This window comes from Diabrotica virgifera, chromosome 2, assembly GCF_917563875.1.
Source record: "Diabrotica virgifera virgifera chromosome 2, PGI_DIABVI_V3a".
Classification (NCBI taxonomy): Eukaryota; Metazoa; Arthropoda; class Insecta; order Coleoptera; family Chrysomelidae; genus Diabrotica; species Diabrotica virgifera.
Genome location: NC_065444.1, coordinates 95,367,322 through 95,382,379, shown reverse-complemented (window position 1 = coordinate 95,382,379; position 15,058 = coordinate 95,367,322). Strand labels below are relative to the sequence as shown.

The 15,058-nt window shown below is 33.8% G+C and overlaps 1 long non-coding RNA gene across 1 annotated transcript; it reads right to left on the bottom strand.

Moving 5' to 3' along the window:
- Nucleotides 1-9,009: 9,009 nt before the first annotated feature.
- Nucleotides 9,010-13,233, bottom strand: LOC126880147 (uncharacterized). The gene is made up of 2 exons (XR_007696452.1): nucleotides 12,843-13,233; nucleotides 9,010-9,970 (listed from the first exon to the last, which is right to left on the bottom strand). It is a non-coding gene; the product is annotated as an uncharacterized LOC126880147 (long non-coding RNA).
- Nucleotides 13,234-15,058: the final 1,825 nt, after the last annotated feature.

Genomic DNA, 15,058 nt, shown 5'->3' with positions numbered 1-15,058 from the left:
AAACTGGAACAACGACACGACAGCTTTCGCTTTCACTTGCATAAAAAAACTAAAATAATTATCAGGAAAAGCAGAATTTACAGGCAAAGTATATTGCAAGAGTCTGGTGGTAGAATTATATGTGATATTATAGAGCGCTTTACCGAATGGGAAAATGTTGTATTACCTACCTTAAACAAAATTATAAAAAAGAAGAAGAGTTCCTTTTGACTATTGACTTTTATAAGATGTTATTACGTTTGAATGACGGATAAGTTTGTAACAATACATTTGTATTAAAATTAAAATAAAACTATTAAAATTAGTCTTAACTTCTATAAAGAGTTAATCCAGAGAACGAATAAAACATGGTGGCAGCTGATTTGTAAAAATACGGATGAGAAAACTCGAAAAATTTAGAGGTTGGTTAGTACAAAAATACAAAGTACGAAAACAGCACAGTTAAGCATCAATTGGGAAAAAATGCCTGATAACGCTCCAGTTCAAGAATCACCGTCGATAAACCTCACTTTATCACCTCCCGAATCATTTAATTTCCATCCAAGTAATTGGGCACAATGGAAAAATCGCTTTCAACGATTTAGACGAGGGTGTGGCCTTGATAAAGCATCTGATGGAAAACAAATTGATGTGTTAATTTATAATATGGGGGTAAGAGCTGAAGAAATATTCTCATCATTTTCACCAGTTCCAACTACATATGATGAGACATTACAACAATTTGAAGATTATTTTATACCCCGTAGAAATATTATCTATGAAAGGGCAAAATTCCTAAATCATAAGCAAGGGAGTGATACTGCAGAGAAATTTATTACTGACTTACATAGTCTATCAAAAACATGTGATTGGGGGACTTTAAACAATGATATGGTTTTATTAGTGTTGATTTTCGGAATGAGAGATACAAGCATAAGTGACAAACTGCAACTTGATGCTGCACTTACTCTCGAAAAAGCTGTAACCTGTCTAAGACAACATGAAGAGCTGATCCGTCAAAAACAAAACCTAAATGAACCAAATGTTTCTGCTATAAGAAAACAATCAACTTACAAAAAAATCACAGAAGCCCCAAAATTGCCAACAGTCAAGTAAAGGTGAGAAAACGAAAAAATGCCCTAGATGTGGATATGATTGGCATGATAAATTAGCAAACTGTCCTGCAAAAAATGCTAAATGTGGTACATGCAAAAATGAAGGACACTACAGCAAGATGTGTTATAAAAATAAAAAGTCCAAAAACAAAAATGTACATGCCATTCAGCAAGATTCAGAGCCTGATAGTGACGAAAACTCTTATGTACATGAAATTAAAGCGAGTGATGACAGGAATGTGTGGACACAAAAACTACAAGTAAGCTGCAAAGAGATAATGCTTGAACCTATCACATTCAAACTGGATACTGCTGCTGATGTAACAATGGTACCTGTCCAAGTGCTGAGTAATGTAATAAATGAACTACCTCTAAATGAATCTTCGAATAAAGTATTTAGTGCAAAAAAGCAAGAAAGATTCAAAATACTAGGTACAGTAAAATTAAAACTAAAATATAAAAATAGGGAAATTACAGAAAATGTATTTATCTCTGAAGAGATTGATGTCCCATTGTTGAGTAGGAAAGCATGCCAAGGCTTATATTTAGTAAAAAGAATTTATTCTATAAGCACTGAGACAAATTGGGTCGCAGAATACTCCTCATTATTCCAAGGACTAGGCAATATGGAGGGGGAATACAAAATTGAAATAAAGGAAAATGCTGAACCATATGCTATTTCTGTACCAAGAACTGTTCCAGTTCCATTGAGAGACCAAGTAAAGGAAGCTTTGGAAGAAATGCAGAGAAATGGTGTCATTGTTCCTGTAGATCATGCGACCGAATGGTGTGCCCCAATGGTAGTAAACATAAAGAAAGGAGGAAAAGGGGTCCGTATCTGTGTCGATCTGTCAAGATTAAATAAAAGTGTCAAACGTCAGTTTCACCCAATTCCCGTAGTAGAGCTACAACTTGCAGAGATTAGAGGGGCTAAATACTTTAGCAAACTTGATGCAAATCATGGATTCTGGCAACTTAATTTAGCCGAAGAATCAAGAGACTACACAACCTTTTTAACCCCATTTGGAAGATTTAAATTCCATAAATTACCTTTCGGCATTACATCGGCACCAGAGGAATTCCAGAAAAGAATGTCACGAGTCCTTGAAGGAGCAAAAAATACTCTAGTCCATATGGATGATGTGCTGGTTTGGGGAAACACAAAAGAGGAACACGATGACCGCCTAAGAGAAGTGCTCGAGAGAATCAAAAAAGCACGTATAACCTTGAATAAGGGCAAAACTGAATTCTGTAAGCAGAAAATCGATTTCTTGGGATTTGTGTTGTCGAAGGATGGGGTAGCACCAGATCCAGGCAAGGTGAAAGCAATTGTAGACATGGAAGCACCAAAAAATGTCAAGGAAGTTCAACGCCTTATGGGTACTGTAACATTCCTAGCGAAATTTATCCCTAATAGGAGTGAGATTATGCAACCAATTACAAGTTTAGTTAGTCCAAGCAATGCATTTCTATAGGGCCCAGCACAAAAAGAGGCGTTCCAGAAAATAAAATAATTGCTTATATCAGCACCTTGTTTAACAATGTATGATGCAAATAAACCTACAATCCTATCCAGTGACGCTTCTACCAAAGGACTGGGAGCTGTATTACTTCAAGTTGAAGGTGGTCATAAGAAACCTGTAGCATACGTCTCGAGGACTTTGACTCCAGCTGAACAAAATTATGCAAACATAGAAAGAGAAGCACTAGCTCTGACCTGGGCAAGCGATCGACTAAAGAGTTTTCTGATAGGAAAACAATATACCATAGAGACCGATCACAAGCCACTTATACAAATATTTAAAACTAAGTATCTCGATGATCTGTCCCCAAGACTTCAAAGGTTTAGAATGCGCATGATGCGTAATGACTACAATATTGTATATACCCCAGGGAAAAATTTATATATTGCTGATACTTTATCTCGTAAACCCGTACCTTCAGAAGATGACAAAGAATTAGAAGAAGAAATCGATGCCGTCATTCATGGAGTCACTCTTGCAGGTATTCACACATCTGACGAGAATGTAACACGAGTTGCTAACTCACAAAGCAATGATCAAACCTGTAATCAACTGAAGAACTACATAATGGGAGACTGGCCTCACAAGTCTGCATTATCAGGTGATGTTAAACCATACTACCCAGTACGTCATGAACTATCAGTTGTGGATGGTATCCTTCTTAGAGGAAACCGTATGATCATTCCATGTGAGCTCAGGGCAATGATGTTGGAAAAATTGCACGCTGGCCACTTTGGAATAACTAAAACTCGTCGTCGTGCTCTGGCAACGATGTGGTGGCCAGGAATTTCTCAAGAGATAGAAGCCAAAGTAAGATCTTGTCCTATCTGTATTCAAAACTCGACAAACCATCATGAACCTTTATTGCCTGCTAAATTTCCAGATTATCCATGGCAAGTGATATCAATGGACCTTTTTAAAACTGAAGGAAAATGGTATATCGTCGTAACTGATAACTATTCCAGATTTTTTGAAGTACTTACTGTTCAGAACATGAGATCACAGGAAGTAATAAACATCTGTAAAACAATATTTGCAAGATATGGTATACCACAGTTGGTTTGTTCCGACACTGGAACACAATTTCATGCTGTTGAAACATCAGAGTTCCAACAGTTCGCAAGAGAATGGGGGTTCTCTACATCGAGAAGTAGCCCACAACTGCACCAAGCAAATGGCGCAGCAGAAGCTGCTGTAAAAGTCGCAAAAACCTTAATAAAGAAGAATAAGAACAACATAGAGATAGCACTTCTATCCTATCGAAACACACCACTAGAGAACGGATTCAGTCCATCCGAAATGATGTTTGGAAGAAAATTGAGAGATAATCTACCATCAATCGCATTAGCTGAATTTAAATCATCAAAAAAGCTAGTAAGCGCGAAGAGGAAGTACCGCTCGAAATATAAAAAATTATATGATGGAAAACATGGACCGAAGAATTTGAGTCGACTTCAAATTGGTGATTTTGTATGGCTCACAGACCTGAAACGACATGGTGAAATTATTAACGAAGTTAATCCAAGATCATACATAGTTAAGACCGCCATAAGCACCATAAGGAGAAACCGTTTTCATCTGATCCCTGCTCCATATCTAAGCAGCATCCCCGATGGAGTATTGAAACAACTGCCAGGGATTCAACAAACAAATTCGACTCCAGAAACTACACCGACTACTCAAGAACTAACATCCCAAAAACCAACAAACATTGAGAAAGGTAGTCAGGAAGTGGAAAGTCACCCAACTCAACCCAAAACGCCTGTACGACTTCCAACGCCAACGAAAACTGATGGACCATTTAATATTGAGCAGAGTAACAATACAACGCACTCTGGGAGAGCGGTTGTCAGACCTTTACGCTATCGTGAAGATTAGTCAGTAGTTATGTTGAAGATGTATCATCTTGAGGGGGGATGTTATATTACCTACCTTAAACAAGATTATAAAAAAGAAGAAGAGTTCCTTTTGACTATTGACTTTTATAAGATGTTATTACGTTTGAATGACGGATAAGTTTGTAACAATACATTTGTATTTTAATTAAAATAAAACTATTAAAATTAGTCTTAACTTCTATAAAGAGTTAATCCAGAGAACGAATAAAACAGAAAATTACATAACAGAATTATTTAAGGGGGAAAGGCATTTTTTGTTTTCATTTGACTCAGAGTTGGACCACCATCTCCAGATATCTATTTCTGCCTCTCAGGCGTCATCGGTGGAGCTATGCAGTCACAACTTTAAATCAAATATCAACAGCCTGCCTTATTTAAGGGAAATTACCGCATATGCAATAATTCCACCTTTGAGACGCAAAACAGCGACATCTTTCGTAAAACGAGGAAGACGAAAAGCCTCAGATACAAAGTTTACTACAATAAAACAATAATAGTTCTTATCAGCTCATAATCAAAAATAAAAAAAATTATAGGATTGGATAAAAAAGCGAAGAAAACTGATTAAAATAAATTTGTCAAAAAAGGGCACTACATTGTTTTTTCTTCGAGAGAAAAGAAAATTCTTAAAACAAAAATACATAATAATATACAGTATGGTGCAAGTGAAAGGAATAAATTCAATATTTCGTAAGCGGGCAGGCAACTTCAGGAAAATCCCGAAACTGGTCGATTTTTAAATTATGATTTTTTGGCATGTCATACTGGTGACGTCATCCTTCTGGGCGTGATGACGTAATCGATGTTTTTTTTAATGAGAATAGGGACTCATTAACACGAACATATTATTATTTATACAAGGTGTTCAAACAAAATTTTTAAATAAATTAATTGACACAAAAAGAAGAATCTCTCGGCATCCTGTATGATTTATAAATTTTGAAAATCTCAGGAGGTGTAACCAAAGAAAGTATTCCACCTGTTGTCAATCTGGTGGTATGGAAACGATATTTATTGTCGTTTTCTGTACTACTTCGATTGATAACTTACTTTGTTTTTCGGTAGATGGCCCTAGTTCATCCATGACATTTCTTTCTTTGCAATTTGGGAAGGCCCAAAGTATGATACCTGGGGAAATCGAAGAGAAGAGGATATGGGACTACTGATGAGGGGGAAAAGACCTCCGAAACCGGTATAGACTCTTCCTCTTCCTGCACTCTCCGATTTAACCAGAGTATTATGCAGCTGCTGAATTTTCGTGTTGCAAAGAAATTGAAAATGTTTATACATTTTTAATTCATTTACTCTTTTGTTTGAGTATTAAGGAATCTTTCTTGTTGGAGCTTTTACCACGCTGAGCAGATGAGTTGTGAATTATTTAAAATTCTCTCATCTTAATTTCCTCGGCATCCTGTATGCTTTATAAATTTTGAAAATCTCAGGTGTAACCAAAGAAAGTATTCCACCTGTTGTCAATCTGGTGGTATGGAAACGATATTTATTGTCGTTTTCTGTGCTACTTCGATTGATAATTTACTTTGTTTTTCGGTAGATGGCCCTAGTTCATCCGTGACATTTCTTGCACTAAAAAATTGTTTTGCATAAAATTGTTAATTTATGTTTAAAAATGTTATATTCAAAATATTACGTCTTAACAATGAATAGTGTACGTACAACATCTGATCAAAGTTCCGCGCCTAAAATTTCCGTTTCAAACAACTTCAAAAGCGCGAGCACAGTATCACTTGCCGTGAAGTACGTGATGAAAAAATGTTCCATTTTTCCCACTGCGCATCGAGAGCTTGCAGCCTGACGCAAGCGCATAACAGCGGGTGTTATACTGCTCAACATTATTTTTGATACACTGCTCGAAAATAAATAGGACAAATTTGAAATAGATTTTTCGAAATAAGGTATACTTTTCTACAATTAACGTTTACGAAGCTCTTGACAATTTATCGGTAGTTTCCTAAATAATTATTATTGTTGTTCTGAAGACTAAATGTATCAGCTTAAATGGATTCATTGAGATTATGTACCTACTATTTTCAACTAAATAATGTTTTCTATATAAACAAAATTTCGTCTAACAATGGGCTCTACTTTATCTTCATTGGTCTTCTTCTTCTAGTGCCTACTCCACTAATGAAGGTTGGCTATAACCACTGCAAATTAGTTTCTTCATTATTAATGAATATATATTTATGGATTTCTAAAGAAATATTGTTTTCGCTCAATTTTGAAAAAATATTTAAAAGCGTTGAATTAATTACGTCCGTCTGTCCGTAAACACAACTCCTCAGTCATTATACCAGGTAGAATGACAAATGAGGTGTCGGATGAAAGCTTATATAATCCAAGGATGGTACAGATTGAATGACAATGAAGTGTCGAATAAAAGCTTATAATCTTCTTCTTCTTCCTTCTTGTAGGTAGGCTTTAAAGACTTTTTCTTCAATATTAGCCTCCTAAATTGTTTAAATTATCGCACCATCTTTTTCTTAGTCTGCAAATACTTCTTCATCCATTTGGTGACTTATCTCGTGCTATTCGTACTATCCTATCCTCTGCCATTCTACTAATGTGTTCGTTCCACTCCAGTTTCCGTTTTGTCACCCATTCATTTGTCTTCTACATTGCATGATCTTCTTATGTTTTCGCATCTCTCTCTATCCAACAGACTTTTCCCTGATATTCGTCGAAGTATTTTCATCTCGGTTGTTTCTAGTAGTCGTCTCGTTTTAGATGTGTCAGGTCTTGTCTCTGCAGTGTATGTCAATATAGGTATAATTGCTGATTTATAGATTCTTGCTTTTGTGTCTTGTCTTAGGTGTTCCTTCTTCCAGATTGTGTCATTAAGGGATCCACCGCTTTACTTGCTTTTAAGCTTTGTTGTCGTACTTCCTCTTCAACATCTCCGTAACTGGGTATACCTATTCCCAGATATCGAAACCTTGCTTGCTGCTTTAATATTTTCCCATCAATTTCGATTTTACCTCATAGTGGGTATTTAGATGTCATACATGTGTTTTTTCTGCTGATATCATATTGTATTTCTTGGCTGTTGTATTGAAGATATTAAGATATGTGTTAATCTTTAGAGATTGTCTTCTGTCTCGGCGATTAATGCGGCGTCGTTTGCATAACCTAATATTTAGAGTTGTTTGTTCCCCATTCTGTAACCATGACCTTTATATACTGCTTCTATTATTTCGTCCATTATTAGATACATTAAACAGCAGTGGGCTTAACGGGTTACCTTGTCTGACTCGGCTTTGTACAAACTGTGTTAGTTTTCCATTTATCTTTGCCTGTATTCGATTATGGAAATAGATGTTTTCGATGGTTCGTATATTGATTGGCATGTCTCTTCTATACAGTAAGTGTAAAACGTCTTCGACTTGGACGCGATCGAAAGCCTTTGTCAGGTCTATAAAACATAGATATGCTGGTTTATTGTACTCGATGGCCTTTTCTGTGATTTGTCTTAGTACAAAAATAAATAGTACAATACTGGCGTCTACGCTACAAACGCATTCAATATGCTAAGGAAAATGTGGTCTTCACATCAGATGACAATTAAAACCGAAAAACTATTCAACAGCAACGTGAAGACTGTATTACTATATATGGAGCAGAAACTTGGAAAGTGTATTGGACAGATGCAGGTATTCATAAATAAATGCCTAAGGAAGATTCTTAACATTTACTGGCCAAACCGTTTATCAAACCAAGAGCTATGGACAAGAACTAACTAGAAACCTATGTATATCTAAGATAATATGCAAAAGGAAATGGAGTTGGATATGGGGCACACACTAAGGAGACCTGACAGACAGCGAGGCAAGCCCTAGAAGAATATACACCGCATGGAAAGAGAAGACCAGGTAGACCAGTAGAAACGTGGAAAAGAAGTGTTGAAAACGAAATTAATGCTATAGGGCTTTTCATCGATTGTCATTTGCTTCGAGCTGCTGTCATATGTTGTATAATACTAATATACACAGATTATATGACAGAAGCTCGAAACAAATGACTGTGAATGAAAAGCCCTATAGGGCTTTTCATCGATTGTCATTTGTTTCGAGCTTCTGTCATGTGTCACATAATATTAATATATCTACGCCATACGTCTTTGGTTTGTATCATTGGTATATATCAATAACGTATGACGTAGATATATTAATATTATCTGACACATGACAGAAGCTCGAAACAAATGACTGTGAATGAAAAGCCCTATTGGGAAAACCTGGACAGAAATAAAGATCAATGCAAAGGATAAGACAGAATGGAGGCAGACAGTTGATGCCCTATGCTCCGCATGGAGTGAAGAGGAATAAGTAATTAAGTAAGTACTGGCGTCTACGCAGGATCTTCCGGATCTGAATCCTTGCGAGAAATCTAAAAAACGAAGTACTGATGTCTTGTCAAAAGAGCTAATGAGGAAACTAATAAGAGGACTTTTCTATAGAGGAAAAAAATAATAATACATTCGAATTATAAATTATATTTTGAGAATTTCAATTTTACAATACACATTTTATTTTTTACAGATATATTCCCTAAATGCATTTCAAATTCATCCTTAAAATAAAGTTTAATAGGTACAAAAAATGAACTCATAAATTTCATGGAGAACAGATGGAAAAAGATGGAAACCATATTAACTTATGAGATAAAAAGAGATGAAACTGGTAGAAGTGGAAATTATCGTTATAAACGAATAAATTAACATAACATCAGATAAGAGTTTTAACCTGCTGACTCCATTTTTCACTTTGAGTGATATTGGGCTGGTTTCTGGGTCTGTGTACTTTCATACACCACCCCACAAACCGGCTGACCCCAATGTAGTTTAGAAATAACTATCTCTAAACTACAGTGGAACCAGCGGGCTTGTGGGACAGTGTATGAAGGTACACAGACCTAGAAACTACCCCAATATCACTCACAGTGAAAAATGGAGTTAGCAGGTTTTAACACTCTTAGCCGACAATAACATTACATAGTTTCCCACATTTAGACATCTGTGACAGGAGTATTTTATAAAATTCTCCTGTCATAGTGATAGTTGTCATACTCATCTGATACGTCTAAAGGTGGGAAACTATGTAATATATATATAATAATAAACTATGTTATATATATTTTTATATTAATTTATATGTTTATATCGATAATTTCCACCTCTAGTAGTTTCATCTCTTTTTACTTCAGACTGCATCCCATGTTTCCCATCTTTAGCGTTATATCCCATATTTTGCGGGTTATTAGCACGCTCATCACTGCATATTGGACTTTTTACACATAGTATCTTAGAATCCCTTGGAAGTAAATAATAAATCATGTACCTAGTTTTATTTTCATCAATAAATTCACGAAAGTATGACTGATGTTGAAAATTCATTTGGCATACTGGCAAATAATTGTAATTCCTTCAGATGAGATGTCCCTAGAAAGAATAACATATATTTTATATTAAAATCATAAAGATTAGCAGAATAAATAGAGTTTTACATTTAATTCGTCTTATTCACATAATTTAATACCAGATAAGGTCACCCTACTTCCGTATGCTGATGACCTAGTTTTTTTTTATATAACAGCCTAAACCCCATTTTGGACCCCATTCACATTAACCAATATTATCAGATATTCATAAATAGTGCCACCACAACCTTCAAATTTAACAACATACTATTCTTTCATAGATCTGGCCGTTATCACAATATTATAATCCCATATATACCTAAAAATTCATGCTGGAAATTGTAAAGTCAATGCAAAGGATAGGAAGGAGTGGAAGCTGATTCTGGAACAGGCCAAGACCCACCATGGGCTGTGGAGCCAATTCTGATACCTAAAAATGAACTCAAATATTTAGTGGGCTTTTTACCCCACAATCTTAATAGAATAAGCATATTGAAAATATAATTGGAAAAGCTATTAAAGGCATGGCTGTGCTGCCTAGTAAGACCCATATAGATTTTTGAAGCATCTTTATGAAACCAGCATGTAAACAATTATAGAGGTAACCGTCTATATTTGTTATCAATGGTTTCTAATGTCCGTCCCACCTTGACTTTACAGTATAGGGAACATAGGGAATGCAGAACTTATTAGAGTTTTTAGCTGGGTGAGGCCGATTTTATCAAAAAGAATTTGTAACCGAACATTAGATAGATTAAATTAAAACTGTTTTATAAAGACAATCTACAATTTTAGGATTCGTATGCGTTTAAGTTTATTTGATATACTATAGTTATTACGAATATGAATCCTAAAATTGTAGATTGCCTTTATAAAATAGTTTTAATTTAATCTCTCAAATGTTCGATTAAAAATTATTTTTGATAAAATCGGCATCACTGTGATAAAAACACTCATAACGCATTGCCTATGTTCCCTATACTGTAAAGTCAAGGTGGAACGGACTATAGAAACATGGTTTTTCAAAACAGGTGTCAATGGTTGTTAGAGTTTAGATAAAGACAGTTATGTACCAAATTCTTCTTCTTCTTCTTTCTCGAAACTCCTTATGCCCCTTAGGGGCGTCGGAGGTTATGTACCAAATTCATGACCAAAATTTACACTTTCTCAGAATAATCCGACAATTATTTTGAAACGTATACTCATACCTCCAATTATAATGTCATACATAGATTCCCTTGAGGCACTTTGCCACTGGTTGTAACTTCTCAATAGATGTGCCTACAGAATTACAAAATTATCATTCCAGTTTACGAAAAAACACACCTTCAACTGGAATGTTTAATCTCAAGATGTATTTTGTTTATTTTATTTTGCATTGTTTTTCAACCGCTTTTCAGCATTTCTGCAAAGGCCTGCTTCTCAGAATGTAAAGTGCATATTTCAAAGTTAATGTAACAATATTGAGGACTGTTCATAAAAAGTTTATTACATTGAACAATTTCTTTTCATTCTGCAAACCTAAAACCATAGATTTATAATACTCTAGATTGCGCCTTACGATCTTAAAATGGGTGACGGTTGCGACAGAGATAAATGAGCCTATTTGGTCGGTAGTCTCTTTTTAATTTAAGGGGAATATCGATGACGTGACTATCCCACTTTATCGAGTATTATGTATTGACAGTTCGAGCGGGTGGTGACGAGAAATGGTCTTTGGTCTTCGGACATGGATAATCGTGGTTCGAATCCCATACCAACTTTACCTTTTTTATTTTTAATTTAATCAATATTGCGTTTATTAGATATTTTTACATCTGAAAAATGGACCTAAGTAAATCTAGCAGATAATAAATGTATGTATAGTAAGTTAATATTGGAATACATAATTATTTGTAAAATAAGTCATTCGTTATTAATATAAATTCGGCCTTATTCGAATGACATGAATAAGGTTTGTATTGCTTCTACCTTTTTAAAAAATTGTAATAATAGTTTCATAAATAAAAATAATGTCTAATTACTTATAATTGAATCGGTCATTTCAAAAACAGCAAAGTCCACAATTTTCAGAAACTAACTTTTTGAGAGGAATAGACTCCTTTAAGATAAACGTTGTGTGCAAAAACGACACCAGTCCAGTAAAAACATTAGGAACAAAACTACAATATAACTCTGAATTTTGATGTCATCCATTTCATCCATCTTTCGACTATATAGGTAGTTTTCTTTGCTCTTCTGTAAAATTAGGAATATGTGACTCGTGTCTCGTGTTGTTTTTGAAATGACCGTTTCAATTAATAAATCGATGATGGTACATTATGTTGATATTAATTATTGGTAATTTGTACGAATATTTTTAACAATTACTTTATACTATTGTACCATTAACTTATTAAAAAAATAACATTGGCTTTTATATTTTTAAAAATCTATAGGTACCTACACAGTTTTTCTTATTTGTTATATATTTCTTTGCTTAGATTTATTTTAGAGATATAATAATATCTAATAAACGCAATATTGATTAAATAAAAAATAAAAAAAGTAAAGATTGGTATGGGATTCGAACCAGGATTATCCACGTCCGAAGACAAACGACCAGTTCTCGTCGCCATCCGCTCGAACTGTCAAATCATCTAAAATACTCGTCGATAGAGTAGGATAGTGACGTCGTCGATACTCCCCTTGAATTAGAAAGAGACTACCGACCAAATAGGCTCATTTATCTCTGTCGCAACCGTCACCCATTTTAAGATCGTAAGGCGCAATCTAGAGTATAATATATCTATGCCTAAAACGAAAGCATTGATTATAAACACCCATGTGTGTGTTTATAATCAATGACGAAAGCCCCTCAAAAATTATGTCAATGATAGAATATACGTTCTTACCCATTTTCATCCATGGGAACAGGAAGAAACTCAAATTTTTATGGTGTCTGGAACTTTTCCACATAAAATATTCACATTATGTATTTCCTTTGGGTTGAATTCATCATAATCCCAATTCAAAATCACCAAACTTCTTGTAGAAAGCTGGAGAAATACCAAAGTAATGGTAAATAATGCCTATTACAATATGCCTTGTAAATTCGAAGTAAACCAGCTTAACAATTGCAAAATATAAGAAAACAATAATAAATAACTCATTTAACATTTTTAACAAGTTTTTAACAACTAAAATTTTTATAAGGTTATGTTTTGAGTTATGTTTGGAATATACAAGTCTACTCACTGTTGCCAAATGTAATCAATTGAGAGAGTTACTTCTGATTAATTGTTTGAATATCGATACATTTTTGGCAAAGTAACGTAAGTGACATTTTTGGCGAAAATAATGTTTTTCCATTAAACTAACGCTATTAGTGTTTAGAAGGTACTGTCAAAGTGTAGTAAGCCTAGAATTGCTTTAAACCTTTTTTTTTTAACTATTTTAAAAACGTATGTCCAGAATTTTTTTAATCATACCCGCAAAAGAAACGTAACTTTAGCACTATTTCCATAATAATAACGTAAGCAAACGTCGTTTACCGCCATAATAACGTAAGTACCGGTCGGTTTCTGTTACTTACGTCAGATTTTCGCAGTCAGTGTTTGGCTTACGACAGTGACAGATTCATGCTACAATCAACTAAATGATTGATTTTAGGTAAGTTATAACGAAAAACATGTTTTTGTAGTTATATTTCAAAAAACTCGAAACCTTAACCAACATTATGAACCTGTAAAACTCCTTTTCATATTTAATTTTGTTTATTTATTACAAATTATTTTGACAGCCTAAGAAAAAATTTGGTTGAATTGTTTGTTAAAAAATCTTTGTAAATTTTGATATGAAAATGTAAAATGTTTGTGAAAAAATAAGTTAAAAATTGTAAAATTATCAATTTCAACTCTTGTATCAAGAAAACGGTTAGAAATAAAGAAATATTGCTTGCATGTTTCTATTCTGATTTAAATAGAATAGTGCAGTCACTGAAGCTTTCACCTTCGATTTCGTTGAACCTTCATCGATTTTCATGAAAATTAGTGAGTAATTAGAAGATACCTCAAGGAATAAAGGTGACAGGATGCAAACTTGCGCTTTTATCCTGGGGGTGGACCCCTTCTCGGGGGTGAAAATTATTTTATTAAAAACAATACCATAAGTCGATAGAGGGACAAATTCTAAGCCAAATTTGATATATAACGTTATTAAAATAAATTTTCTTTTTGAGTTATTAAATATCAAAGATTTTATTTTTTCATAAAAAAATGCTCATTTTAAAGTTATTTTTCACGTATAACTCAAAAACTATAAGCTTTTACAAAATAGTTATTATTGACGAAATTATCAATAGTTAGTATTGACGAAATCAAGATAATAAACAAAAATAAATACACCCCTTACTTAAAGAACTAAACTAATGTTAATTCAAAGTGAGTGATGGGTAATTGAGTGTATATTATTTTCGACGAATACTCAAATCTAAGTATTCAAGCTTAAATAACGGGAAAACGATGCACTTTATCAAATATACCTGTTAAGCACTTGTCAAGGTACTTCAGAATATCTATCAAATGAGCTGGAGAAGAAGTTAATAGCTTCAAAATTAAGCAAGTTATGATGAAAATAAGGGAACTCTTTCGAATTTTTTAGGAAAAAGTGAAAAATAAAACATATCCCATTTTCACAAAAATTAAAAATGTATAGTAATCCTTACAAGAATTTCTTTATATTAGTATAAGTAATTATTCCAACAAGTTTAACCGGTTTAGAATGCATATTTTTGAAAATAAAAAGTGTAATTTAAAAAAATCAGATTTTTAAAATAATCGTAAGTTTCATTTTCTTTTGATAATAACTCTAAAAATACTCAATATACGTAAACAATGCTATATAACTAAATTTTAGTTTTTTCCATGTCAAATATTTTACCTTTTTTACTTAATTAATTGTTGTAACGTTATTTTGTGTTTCTTATAATAAACGATTGTTTGTAATTCTTTCCAAATTACTTTGAGTGCTACAATTTCCCGCCAAAGTAACGTATGTGTGTGCTTACGTTACATTTTTTATCAAGACTCAAGGTTTTAGAACCCGTAAAATAACTTAAGTATCAATTAAC